Genomic DNA, 15,474 nt, shown 5'->3' on the forward strand with positions numbered 1-15,474 from the left:
CTACCTATACGGGTGCAGTTTCATCTGTCTATACATGTTGCACCCCCTATTGTACCTATTCTTGTTTTGCTTCCTTCTCCTATATGTGCAACTCTTGTTCCTTACGGAGTTTCTCCTTCAACTCATGCAACTCCTTCTCTGTTTCCTACATTCTCCATTTTCTCTCCGCCTTTGCACGTTCCTCTTGTCGCGTTGTTGCCTCTTCGTCTCTATTGCCAAAGCTGCTTTCTGCACAAGTGGTTCTACTTGGAACTTGCAACTTTGTTCCTCCTCCATGTTGTTGACAATCTTCCTCATGCCTTCGTTGCGCGATGGTATGTTTACCTCTACTGTTGCTACTGCTCGTGCTCTCCGAGATGTTTCTTCACACTACTTCCTTAACCATTCCACAACGATGCCGACCAGTTCATTGGGCCGAGAGAATTTGTAACAATATATCCATGGGTCTTCCTCCATCCAATGACATGCCCCGTGGATCCACTGAAACTGTACTCTCGCACAATGATCTTTTACAAAACAATGTGGGTCATACTAATTGTAGCTTCGGCCATCGAATGGATATTTCTTGATCTCCTCTGCTTCGACATCCACATGCTTGAAATTCTGTATCTCATATAACCCGATCCGAAACGGAAGAGCGGGTTAAGGTGCCTTCTTCTTCCAGTGCAGCCTAGCTAACAGTCCTGTCAAGATGTGGTACGATACTTCCTACATCACAAGCTTGTCCAAGGCAAACTTCGGTAGAACATGCTGAAGCTTCTCCATGTTGTACATTCGTATGAAGGTGTCAGACGGTGAGGCATACCAATCTGCTATATCGATCAGTGTCTCCATTGCTGCCTTCGACATGCAGGGTGGATCCTGTTCAAATATCATCTTGTACACTGAGGTGACAAAATGATCAGACAACTCTGTGATAACTCCTCTGAAGCTGATGTCCATGCCCAATTCAAGCCTGGGAACTCCTGACAGGCACAAATTGCATCCAAGATGTAAGCGGACATGTATATTTCTGCTTGCTGACCTTTGGGTGACTGTCGAGTTCTTGTTACCTATTCCTTCAACCTATGAGAAAACATGTCAGACCAGTTGCATGATTTTCCTTCACTGGCCAGTTGGTCCAACGCGATCACCCAACTCTGTGGGAAGGTTTTTGTGCTCTATTGGCCATACAGGTGACATGAAAAGATGACCAAGTATTGATACGACTTCCAGAATAACTTTGTCTTGTAGATCTGGTTAGGTGTCATCCTGAATTTGGTCAGCTCCTTCACCCAGTTCTTCAAGATATCCGTGGAGTTGCAATTGCTACTGGGTATGTTGAAGGGTGTCTCCATGGTGATCATGGGCTTCGACATATGGTACATCTGTTCATAATCCTATACCCTGAAGGTAGCAATGTTCATCCCCCTGACACTGCTCAATGTCATCATCTCAGGATCAGTGTGCGAGACGATCCAATGTATTATGTATGCGCATGGTAACACGGGATACTTGCATGCAATCTAGTACAAGCTGGACTTGTGAATGTTCACATAGACTTGGCAGTCTTCTAAGTCTTCCCCAAATGTGCTTGCAAATGCATCATTGACCTCTTGCCATTTCAGCTTGGTGTCTTCATAGGTCGGAAAACGTGTAGACACTCGTTCAACTACTGCTCCAGTTGCACTTCCATGAGTGCCCTTTGATCTTGCTCTCTTAGAGGCCATTGATCCTGAACTACTGAGAGGTGGACAAACACTTGTTATATCTGGAGACATAGCAACATGCATGGAAAGAAATCTATCAGCTAAAAACAAAGCAAACTTGAGGAACAACATGCAATATACCTAGGGATTGACCGGAAAGGATTGCACAAATTTTTCATAGGAGGCTAGGAGACTGGCTATTGGAACTGCGAAAAAGGCATTCTGGACTGCTAAGAGGCTAGCTGGCTACTGGAATTTTGCAATGAGCAATCCAAACTAGCCTGTTGGCTGCTAGGATTGCGCAATGCACAATTTCAGTTGGCAAGGGTTGCAGGCCCAGTGACTACATTCTGCAATTTTCTGGCCCATCAGTCACTGCCTCTCAGAATTGTGCAATGCAAGACTGGAGGAGAGTCACTGAGAATAAATGTGCATTATCTGGGAGGAAGGCAGAGCCTTCCCTCTCAGGATTGCATAATGTTGTCTTGGTGAGGCAAAGACTGAGCCAAAGCTGCCCAGACTCACCGATGGGAAACTAAAAGTAGATGTGAATGTGAATGCATGGTGATACTGAGTGTAAGCAGAAGTGAATGATCATGCATGCAAATAGTGAATGCAAGATTCAGAAAATGGAACAACATGCATGTGTGTGAAGCGAGTCACTGAATCAGCAACCATTCGTGCAAAACAATGTCATGCATGCGACATCAGTGAGATGCTAACGAAAACTAAAACAATGCTAGTACAAGCTAATATGCATGCAAATGACAATAAGCGTTCACAGAAATCAAGCAGAAATCACTCACACAAGACAAAACACAAAAAGCGACTAAATGATACAAAAGACAAGTTAAGCTGAATTTCCTGGAAATAGCTGAGCTGGATGTGTCAAAGACTCTTGGACGTGTTGTGGGGTGTCAAAGCTCGAAGATCGATGTGAATAAGTGATCTCTAAAGTGTTGAATAAATAAGTTTGAGGCTCATGATGCACATGCCAAAAATCTAGGAAAACATGACACTTGGAGGAAAGATTATAAAGCGATCTTTGCATGTAACCTCTAGCTTTTAAAAATAGGTCCCTAAAATCTAGGGATTCTTTTTGCATGTTGCTTTTTTCTATTTTGGGAAAAAGCAACCCATGCATGCAAGTCAAGTTTTCTCAATCCCAGGTGGAACAGGTCAACCCGATGGCACATGCAACAGCCTGCCTAACTGAGGGTAAATTTTGCGTAGTTTCTGGGAGGAAGTCGGGTTGGCTGCCCAGAGGGATTGAACAATTTTTTGGCTAAGTAGTCCTGCTAGGTCAGATTGTGCAGTTTTTCTAGGGAAGGTTGACAGACAGAATTACGCAATTCCTGAGCCAGTAGGCTTCCAATCAGGATTGCACATTTTTTGGAGGGAAGGCTGGTTCCCCTCCAGAATTGTGCAATATCTTAAGGGAGTTGTTCAGCCTGCAGCTGGACCAACTCTGGGGAAGCATCCTATGAGGGGAATGCAACAATCTTTCATGCACATGCTATCATGCTACCAAAAAACCACTGAAGCTCGTGTACTTAACAGTGCAAGCTATGCTGCCAAAGATGGTTGGTAGGGAGGCTCCAAAATGAAGCTAAGGCAAGATTTTGGAGGGTGGTTGTAGCCACTACAACAATGTGTCATGGAATGAGGCCCCTGAATCTACCACCCAAGAATCAATAATATTTTCTAATGAAAGAATCAAAGCATCTTGTAACACATCAGCTATCACATTCGCTTCATGATTGTTTTCTTGTTGTGTTTCTCCTTCTTTTTCCTTCCGAGACTTATATTATTTCTTCAGGTGTCCTCTCTTCCCACATTTCCAGCACACTATCCCTGATATGGACTTGGATAAACCTTTCCTTTACTTACTATGATATCCTGGGCTCCTTCCTCTTTCCATTTTTCTTCCCCTAGTCTGCGGCAGTTAAAGCATTACCTGATGTCTCACTGGAACTTTTTCGTCGCATTTCCTCGCTAAGGATTGCACCGATAACATCATCAAACTTTAAAGTACTAGGTCCAGAGACATATTTACTAATGGCCATAACTAAACCATTCCAACTTTATGGCAATGAGAATAGAAATAACAGAGCCCTAACTTCATCATCAAAAGCTACCCCTACAGAACTTAACTAACTGGTAACTGTATTAAATTCATTTAAATGATCAGCAACAGATCCACCTTCTAACATCTTCATATTAAATAAATGCTTCATAAGAAATACATTATTTGAGGCTAAAGGTTTTTCATATAGTTTGGCTAATGTCATCATTAAACCCTCTGTTGTCATTTCCTTTGAAATATTAAAGCCTACCGACTCTGCTAAGCACAGTCGTATTGTTCCAAGTGCCTTTCTATTGAGAATATCCCATTCTATGTCTGTCATACTCATCAGATTCTTTTTCTTTCTGCTCAATGGTAGGAACAGATGAAGATCTTTCTGATACAAGTAATCTTCCATCTGCATCTTCCACAGCTGGTAGTTCTGGCTGTTAAATTTTTCGACCCTAAACCTACCATCTTCTGCCATTGCTCCCACTTGAACCAGGACCCTTCTCTCCCGTGAGTTTATCAGCCAAATAGACCTTCGGCTCTGATACCAGTTGTTAAAAAACTATATATTACAGAGCAATGGAACACATAAAATATTGCATAAATATAAACATAGAAAACACATAAAACAAGAGAGACATAAATATATGTGGTTCACCCAATTTGGGATATGTCCATGGAGAAACAACAAGTCCTTCCTTTCATAATATCTAGCAAAATGAAGAGATACAACCTACAACAAATCTGTTGTAATTCCCTCTTCAATCTCACATAATCCCCTCTCCTTTTCTCTTTAAGAATACACATCTACATAGCCGCAATACAATTCCGTCATATATAGCAAGGGGTCACTTTCTAGGGCAAAAAGACCTAAATTAAACCTAACTTCTACCGTCAGACTTCTGCCTAATGAATGGCCCATATTGACTATGAAATTACAACATTTTACAAGACCCCCCATAGACCCCATTTCGTAATGTGGCATGGGGTTGCCTTCTAGGGCAAAAAGACCTAAATTAGACCTAACTTCTACCGCCAGATTTCTGCCTAATGAATGGCCCATATTGACTATGAAATTACAACATTTTACAAGATCTCCCCCCACCCCCCGGACCCCCCCCTATAGTGATACCTCTTAATAAATAAGATAATCAGGCTCCACACCCAACATTAACTAGAGTCCAGTCATCAATGCATGACCATATCAACTTGACATACCATGACCTTATGCATGAAAACATAACCATACTAACGTGCACTGAAAATACATAAGCATAAACAACATGTAACCAATCATACACTCATGAAGACATACTTCATAACAACAACATCCTCCTCGACATGGTAACATCACTACAACCATGACTGACACCATGCATATGCAACAAGAACATAAACCACAAGGATGATTAATCACACTTAAAAATGACATGAATACATGACCAACACACTTCCCATCTAGTCCAAGGGGTGAACCATGCTCCGATACCACTCTGTAACACCCTCCTCCCACATCTACCCAAGTAACCGACCAACCGGGGTAAAAATGTGACAAGAGGCTACTATGATTGGACTCAACTTCTGATGTGACCTTAAGGAAGTGGAATCGATGGAAACAAAACATACACACCTTTTACATTAGCTACATGACTCCTAGGAACCATTCTAACCACTCAGGTAGCTAGCTCCTGGGTCCAACTGAAGTTTTTAACTACATGACCTCTGGACTCTCTCATGCTATAGGCCTGCTAGCATCTAGGAGACTCTTGACGCTCTCATGAAAAGGAATTCCAGCTTCCAGGGACTATTTTTCTCATTGATGTGCCAACGTCCCCAGGATTTGAACCACTTTTTTAGGCCTAGAGCCCATGTCACTGCCTAGAATTGAATGACACCTTCAGAAGAGTAAGATAACAGGGAAACACTAATGCAAAAATAAATACTTGAACAAGCCCTTAACTAGACTCCTACTAGCCATGACGAGGATTTCTTCAAACATATCACAAATATGTAATCTACAGGTGTAAACAACAGAGTTAAGCATAGGGATCTCATACTTATCTGAGAATATCTAAGAACCATTGTTCCTATCATCTATTAGGTCATAGATACATTGTCCATTCATTTACAAGTAAAAACTTGATGAGAGCCATACATAGCCACTGTCATAAAATACATACATAACCAGCATAATAGCAACATAATTACCAATGAAATCACAACCATATGATCCACATATAAACTAATATAATACTCATACAAATAAACTGATAAATAACCTCATATTGATGATGCAAAATCCAAACCCGGGATGGGACTACCACGTTCCACCCTACCATATAATGGTTGAGCCAAGTATCTCTTCAACCATTCAGCCCCGTGCCATATTCCAAGCATGAATGTGGGACTCAAACCAAAATAACCAACCAAAGCATCTCAAGGCTAAACCACCTAACCCTCATTAATAGAAACTGAGCTTTACCGCAATCCATCCCGGATCACTAGGCCAACACAATGAACATATAATAATTGGCTTTACCATGATCTCCACCCGATCATTAGGCCAAACAAGTATGGATGCCACCAGATTTCTCCATCTACACCATGAGGAATTTTCCTGTCTCCTAGTCTCTCAGGTTTTACCACAATCAACATCGGATCACTAGGCCTTAAACTGAGACCCACTCTCCAAACTTTACCGCATATTCCAACCTGGGATTACTATGTCCAAGAGAGAGAAATCCACCTCTTAACTTTACCGTATATCCTGTCATTCACCGGAAAGGATTCCTAGGCCCACCGAGGCAAAAAAATCTTGGCTTTACTGCAACCCATAGTCTGGCTTAGGGGTCACTAGGCCAGTGGCTTTACTGTGATCCACAGTTTAGTTCAACAACCACTAAGCCATGTGCTCTATCATTTTGAGATCCATCTCACTCAGCTTCAAATCCATCCGAAATCTAGCTCAACCAAAACCTGAGAACCCCATCACACCATGGTCATCCGGAAATGGAAAGGCTAGGTTGAAAACACTATCACACCTGGTAAATGTAGGTTTTAACCCTGTACAGAAATTTCCTGCATATGAATTCTAAAACACATAAAATAAACAATGTGAGAGCATAACACATAAAACACATATACACAGAGATTTTCCCCTGGATCCCAAAATCAGGACTACCAGCTAGATTTTTCATTATGTTCCTTTCAATGTTACAATACATATTTATACATGCCAAAGCATCCAATACCATGGACTGAAAACCATCACGTCCAAAACCATGGACCGAAAACCATCGCGTCCAAAACCATGGACCGAAAACCATCGCGTCCAAAACCATGTGCGAAAATCATGCACAAAACCATAGGTAGGTCCGCCCAACCTAATATAGGGTCCAAAAACAAAAAAAAAAATTGGGTGCTACCCCAGACCCCATAGAGTGGGGTTACCTGCACCCTTCAAACCCCCTGTGACCCCCCCTGCTACACATTCGGCGCAACGAAGGGGGGGGGGGGGGGCTTTGTGCCCCTTCTAACCCCCCGATTAACAACATGGGCTAGTCGTGGAAAGAATATAACACAACCCAACATTCTCCCACTTGTTGTTTTCTTTCCACAGGGAGCCACAAGAGAGCTTAGTCATTTATCCAGCCCTGCAACGCCCATTGTTTCTCTACACCAAGACAACTTCTCAGAGATCATAGATTTTGTCAATGCATCTGCAGTATTCTTCAAAGTGTCCACCTTTACCAATAACACCTTTTTGTCTTCTATCATATCCCTCACAAAGTGATACTGAACATCAATGTGCTTTGTATTTGAATGATATGCAGGGTTCTTTGCCAAGAAAATTGCACTTTGGCTATCACAGTCTATCCTTATAGCTCCCTGTACTAACCCCATACTTGAACACAATCTCTGCAACCAAACTGCTTCCTTGCTTGCATGAGTGGCTGCCATGTATTTTGACTCTATAGTTGATAGTGCCACTACAGATTGTTTCTTACTCATCCCACTGACTGCTCCTCCAAATAAGTTAAACACATACCCACTTGTAGATCTTCTTTGATCTAGATCTCCAGCATAGTACATCAACAAAGCCATGAATATCCAACACTCTGTCTAATCCTGGTCTTCCTTGGTATCACAAACCATAATCACTAGTGCCACGCAAATACCTAAAAACCCACTTCACTGTTGTCCAGTGCTCCTTCCCTGGTTTTGACATAAACCTACTCAATACTCCCATTGCATGTGAAATGTTTGGTCTAGTACAAACCATCACATACATCAGGCTACCGACTACACTTGCACATGGAACACGGGACATGTCCTCTTCCTCTTCTTGTGTCTTGGGACACTGTTCATCAGATAACTTTACACCTACAGGAATAGGAACCTTCACCGGTTTACTATCCTGCATGTTAAACCTCTGCAATATTATCTCGACATACTTCCTCTGGTTTAACCAGAGCTTCCTCTTTGTCTGATCTCTTTTAATTTCCATGCCCAAAATATAGTTTGCAGCACCAAGATATTTCATGTTGAATTTGGAGGACAAATGGGTCTTCAAATCCTGGATAATTTCTTTGTCATTTCCAACCAGCAACATATCATCCACATACAAGACCAGATAAATAACACGGTCACCAATTAATTTAAAATACACATAGTAATTTGCTTTGCTTCTAGTGAATCCAAGTCCCCGTATAAATGTATCAAATTTCTAATACCACATCCTTGGTGACTGTTTTAACCCATAAAGAGACTTCTTTAACTTGCATACCAGTTATTTCTTACCCTTCACCGCAAAGCCTTCACGTTGCTTCATGTAGATTTCCTCTTCCAGATCCCTGTGAAGAAATGTTGTCTTCACATCCATCAGTTCTACCTCAAAATCAAAAGCAGCAGCAACAGATAAAAGTAATCTAATAGAAGTTACCTTGAAAATAGGAGAAAAAATATCACCAAAATCAATTTCTGACACCTGGGAATAACCTTTTGCTACCAACCGAGCTTTGTATTTCTCCACCTTTCCTCTGCATTTGTCTTCTTCTTGAACACCCATTTGCTGCCAATGGGTTTCCTTCTAGCTGACAACTCCACCAGATCCCAAGCCTCATTTTTGTGCAAAGATGCCATTTCATCAACCATGGCCTCTTTCCAGAGTTTTCCATCCTTTGAATCTACTGCTTCCTTCATAGTTCTGGGATCATCGTCAGTAATAGATAAAGCAAAATTTGAACAGAAAGCAGATGGACTATACCTTTTTGGTTGCCTTCTTTCTTGAACTGATATTCTCACACCCAAAGTTTGTAGCTCTTCATCTTCTGATTTCTCCTCTGTTGTAGAGTCTAATTCTTCCTCCTTAACCTCAAACTCTATTTTTTGAGGTTCCTTTGGTTGGACTTCATGTTTAATAACATCTTTCACCTCTCTTAACACCACAGCTTAGTTGTACACAACCTTCCTTATTATTGGGTTCCAAATATTATAACCCTTTAAACCATCCTTATATCTAATAAAGATGCACTTTTCAGATTTACTATCCAACTCCTTTGGAACATGTACATATGCATCACATCTGATGAGCCCCAGAAATGAGTAATTATATGGGCTCATTCAGCCTCCTAATTTGACTTAATCCACCATTCCCATTATTTTATTGCATGTTTTTTATTATATTTATGCTAATAGAGTGAATTGGGTTAGTCATTATGCCAACAAGTCTAATGTGTGCTTTATGCAGATTTTTGGTCAATTTTGAGACAAAATCAAAGGTTTAAATGAGCACTTGGCAGCCAAATTCGTGGAAGAACAAGGGACAAGATTTTTAGAAGGTGTCCCCTTCATTTATGAGGCCTTACCTCGAATTCTCCATCAAAAAAATTCGAAGCACAAGGGGCAACCAAGCAAGTCAAGTAGTACTGCTGTTAACTGCAAGTTTTGGCAGCCGAGTCCCTAAAGTTTAGAAGGACTGTTGGGGTCCTCAATTTGTATAAATAAGAAGGCTTAGGGCCTCATTTCAGTTAGCCAGTTTGTAGTTCGATGTTAGTCATTTTTTAGGCAGATGTTAGTTAGATTGTAGTCATATATTAGTTCGATTTTAGTCAGTAGGTTAGCTCTGCATTTCAGCACATTTTCGAGCTTTTTCTTGTAGACAGGTTTTGGAATGTAACTATTATTTCTTGATCAATAAAGATGGATCCAGCTTTGCACCAGCTCTAATCTTCCTTAGGAGGCTATAGCTCTTGGGGTTGGGCCCAACCCAGGTGCCCAGTACCTCCTCTGTGTACTTTTATGTGTCTTTGCTGCATTCATAGAATAATTTCTGCTATTTAGATTAAAATCTTGCTTTGTTACTTAGGTTGTTTTTTATGGTTAAAGTAGCTTTTCATGCTTCAGGTTGATTTGACAGTTTGGTAAAGGAAGAGATCTTCGAAAAATGCCATCAAGCAATCCTTGATCTCATCTCTCCCTCCTTGGGACCATGAGCTGAGACCAAGGCATACTTGCTGCCACAAAAACACTGTTTTTGCCTTTCCATGCAATTGCTAGTGTTAGATTTTTAGTTAGGAAAGTGGATACCAGTTGTACTTGCATGTTTAGAATCTATTCTTGCTTGGTTTTCATAGTTGTCTTACATGATTTCATACCAATAAAGTTCTGTTCATCATGATTGCTGGGTTTCTAGGTCAAATTAGGTCAAGATAGCTAGATCTTTGGTTTGCATAGTCTTTGTTTGATTAGTTTTGAGAAATAGCGTGTAGAGAATCTATGATACATCCCTACCTACCCTTCTTCCATCATGCCACCTATTCCAACCCCTCACTCAAGATTTATTCCCTCCATTTGCCACACCTTCCCAACTAACCCTAATTTCTACGTTCTTGTGCAAAATCACTTTCTTATCCTTTGAACCAATCCAACCATCACCTTAATGTTTTATCTTCATTAACAGAGTCCTAGACCCTCTAACACCCTCATCCAACCTTCATTTCCTTTTTCCCACCATTTTTCCTCCTCCAAACCTTCAAAAATCCTCTTTCGGATCTTCCTGTAGAACCCCTGCAGACTTCCTATAGAAGCTCACGAAAGCGGTTTCTTGAGATCTGAACACTGTGAAACTCTTTGGAAGGGTGATAGGGACCCATCAGGCCCTCTTCTCACCTTCCCAACCTTCTACAAGTGCCTACCCCATTTCCTTTTGCCAACCAACCTCTACACAGTCAAAACCAGTTAAAGCACATGCATAATAATTCTACAAAATTACTCAAAAGTACAAAAAGATGTTCCTTTTCAGATTTCACTTTAGAAGTAGCTTAGTCACATGCATTTTACATTTCTAAAAGTCAATGGCATCCATTTCCACTGCTTTCATCTCTTTTCTTGCACCAGTAGGGTTAGTCAGTAAAATTAGGGTTTGCTAGGGTTTGCATTTCCTTTCATCTTCTTTCTACAAGTAGACTAGCCTCTTTTGAGTTAGCTTTCATCCATCACAGTGAAAAACTTCTTTTAAGAGCTCATAGAAGTTGGCTTAATCTCCTAGCGGACTTGTGCTAGCTGATCAAGTGACAGCCTGTGGCAAGAGCTAGTACTTGTGCATACAGCACCGTCGCTTCCAAGTTTGTTACGAACTACCGGGTTGATAAAAGTAAAGAAGGGAGTCCCAGGAGTTGCAGCATCATTGCTGCAATACTGGAGTCCACCAACATCCAAATACCCTTAGATGTGAAAGAGAGGGTTTCTTACCAGTCCACACATCTTGTGGAGTCTTATCCTCCAACGCCGATGAAGGTGATCTGTTGACCAGGTAACATGTTGTCTCCACCGCCTCTGCCCAGAATTCATGTCCTAACCCGGCACCACTAAGCATGCTTCTTGCCCTTTCCATCAACGTCTTGTTCATTTTTTCTGCAACTCCATTTTTCTCAGGTGTGTATGGAGTAGTCTTATGTCGTGATATACCACACTTCTTACAGAATTCTTCAAATTCCTTACTGCAAAACTCTCCACCGTTATCTGTCCTTAACACCTTTATCTTCTTCTATGTCTGGTTTTCCACCAGACCCTAAATTCTTTGAACTTTTCAAAGACTTCAGATTTCTTATTAAGGAAATATATCCATGTATTCCTTAGAAATCATCTATAAATGATACATAGTACACAGACTTACCCAGTGATGGAACCTTCATAGGTCCAAACACATCACTGTGCACAAATTCTAATATCTATTTCACCCTCTTACCAACAGAGGGGAAACTCACCCGATTCTGCTTCCCAAATACACAATTTTCACAAAAATCAAAATCCAGAGAACTATTACTCATACCTTCGACCATACCTTTACCATGAAGTATTTGAAGGCTCTTCTCTCCAATATGTCCAAGCCTTTGATGCCACAGCATGGTCTTCTCTCCAAAGACCACTAAATTTTTTGCTCCACTTTCAGAAACCATAGAGTTGTTGCACCCATCAACAACAGTGCTACCTTGCAGCTTGTACAGAGTTCCAATCCGAACTCACCGCATCAATATCAGTGCTCCCCAAACCATTTTGCAGGTATCCTTCTCGAACACTGTTTTTACACCTGCATCATCCAACTTGCTTACAGAAATCAGATTTTTGGCTAATGTAGGAATATGCAGAACACCCAGAAGTGTTCTAACCCTTCCACCTTGCAACTTCAACTTTACTTTTCCACGACCAACGATTCTAGCCTTCCTATCATTCCCCAAGAAGACATCACCACCATCATATTTATCATACTCGCAGAACCACTCTCTATGGAGAGTGAAGTGAAAGGATGCACCTGAGTCAATCAACTATGCCTCATGATCTACATGTGTACTTGAAGAAGCCAAGTACACATCCCCACCTTCATCTGAGGTGGTTTTCACCTCTGTAGAAGGGGCATCATCAGATCCCTTTCCTTTATCAGGAGCTTTAGATTTACAGTCCCTTTTGTAGTGCCATTCCTTTCCGCATTTCCAGCACACCACCTTTATAGGTTTTCCTGGAGATTTAAATCTCCTTCTAGATTTAGATCTCCCACTCGATGACTTATTTTTGTTTATGTTCTGGGACCGTCTTCCTACAAACAAGGCATCACCATTTTGGCTCTCCATATTTTTCCGTCTCATCTCCTCCGTCAGCAAGATGAAACTATTTCATCAAATTGCAAGGCAGTTGCATTGCTACCTATTGCAATAACCAGACTATCCCACGATTCTGGTAGAGAACACAACAAACTGATGCACTTATCTTCATCTGAAATTTTAATATAAACAGATAATAACTGGCTTACCATAGTATTAAATGCGTTCAGATGTTTTGTCACCGAGTCTCCATCTTTCATCCTCAGGTTATACAGCTTTTTCTATAGGAACAGTTTATTCACCAAAGACTTAGATTGGTACAAAGTCCGTAACTTGTCCCACAAAGCCTTCGTTGTAGCTTCCCCTGATACATTCAGCGATACTGAATCTGAAACACACAATTGTATTGTGCTCTTTTCATTATGATCCAAATTCTTCCATTCTTCATCGGACACTCCCATTGGTTTAGTACCTGGATCTACCACGATCCACTGATATTTATCCACCAACAGATCCTCCATCTTAAGTTTCCACAACTCAAAACTCTGACCATTAAATTTCTCGATCTCTATCTTTCCACTGCTTTCCATCTTCTTTCACCACCAGAATCGATCTTGCAAATCTCTCATTGAACAAGGTCTACCACAGGCCCGAGCGAAACCCCTCAGCAACAAAGGCGTCCCGCTAAAACAGCTCTGATACTAAATGTAGGTTTTAACCCTGTACAAAAATTACCTACATACGAATTCTAAAACACATAAAATAAACAATGCGAGAGCATAACACATAAAACACATATACACAGATATTTTCCCCTGGATCCCAAAATCAGGACTACCAGCTTGATTTTTCATTATGTTCCTTTCAATGTTACAATACATATTTATACATACCGAAGCATCCAATACCATGGACCGAAAACCATCGCGTCCAAAACCATGTGCGAAATATGCACAAACCCCTTGTGGGGTTACCTGCACCCCTCAAACCCCCTGTGACCTGCCCCCGCTATGCATTCAGCGCAACGAAGGGGGGAGCTCCGCCCCTCTTATAACCCCCTCGTTAACTACATGGACTAGTCGTGGAAAGAATATAACACAACCCAATAGTAAAACCCATGCCATAACAGCAAAAGAACCACATGCAATACCATGCATGCCAAAAATAACAAGGAAAATACAAACACAAATCAATACCTACAAATAATACTGATGTAGTTTCTTGATCTCTGCTTCCTCTTGCCTTCTTTTCCTTTCTTGATCAAATTCCAAAATTCTCCAAGAAAACTCTAAGTGTCTAAGAGTGAGAGAGACAAAATAATGAGAGAGCTCCAAAACTAAAATGAAAAAATGTTACAAACTAATCCTCAGAAGCCTTTTTAGCAATTAGGCCTCTATTTTCTTCATTTTCCTCCTCACATGCAACCTGTGACCTTTCACCTCTCTTTTCTCCTAATTTCCATTATTTTCATAAATAAATGTGCAAAACTTACCATTTTTCCTTTCCAAATCTTTTGCCATTGTCTTTGCCAATTTCCTTAGAACAATGTAAACTTTGAAACGGGAACTATAAATTCAAAATGGGAACTCTGGCAAAAAAAAACCTGAAAAAACATCAAAAACAGTGCTAAAAACAAAAAGTGTTGATGTTGGAATAACACCTTTTCTTTTTTAAGGTAACTTTTCAACAAGTTTTAAAAATGGCGGTGAAAACCAATTTTTTGTGCAAAAGTTGTCCAAAAAACACCCTCAAAATGAAGTGTTGATGTTCGAATAACATTCTTTTTTTTTCAATGGTAAATTTTGTGCAAAAAACACCCTCAAAACAAAAATTGTTGATGCTGGGATAACAATTTTTTTTTCAAGGGTAAAATTTCAACATTTTGAAATAATAGCGTAAAATATTTTATCATGACCCCAAAAGAACATTAAAATTTCATGAAAAATTAAAAAATTAAAACAATGAAAAAACACAAAACAAAAAAAAGGTAAAAAAAAAATAACAAAACATAAATAAAAATATATACTAAAAACAAAACATAAAATGAAAAAACAAAAAACAAAAAAACTCAAACATCAAAAATAAAAATCAATCATAAAAATGTAAAAAAGAAAAAACAAACAAACAAAATTAATCTATAAAAGATAAGAATTAAAAAACTAGAAAAGAATTAAAAATTATAAACAAATAAATAGTAAATAAAAACATATTTAAAAAAAAATGGAAAACAAAAAAAACAAATATGTAAACCATAAAAAAGTTTGGGGAAAAAAAATAAAACAAAACTATATAAAATTTAGTAAGTAAAAATAGAAAAATTAAAAAAATATTAACAAAAAAACTAAAAAAATTTGAAAATTAAAAACAAACTAGATTAAAAAAAAATAAAAAAATGGAAAATTAACAAAAAGAAATTAAAAACTAGTGAAATTAAGATTAAAATGATGATTACTTAAAATATATATATATATATATATGACAAAAAATAAATAAAAAATGTTCAAAAAAAATGTTTCATAAACCATAAAAGAATTTGAAAAAAAATAAAATTAAAAAATTTATATATATAAAATTAAGTAAGTAAAAATAGAAAGATTAAAAAAATCATTAACAA

Source organism: Pinus tabuliformis, chromosome 2_2 (genome assembly GCF_031772625.1).
Source record: "Pinus tabuliformis cultivar Carrire ecotype Pingquan chromosome 2_2, CPIR1, whole genome shotgun sequence".
In the NCBI taxonomy this organism is placed as follows: Eukaryota; Viridiplantae; Streptophyta; class Pinopsida; order Pinales; family Pinaceae; genus Pinus; species Pinus tabuliformis.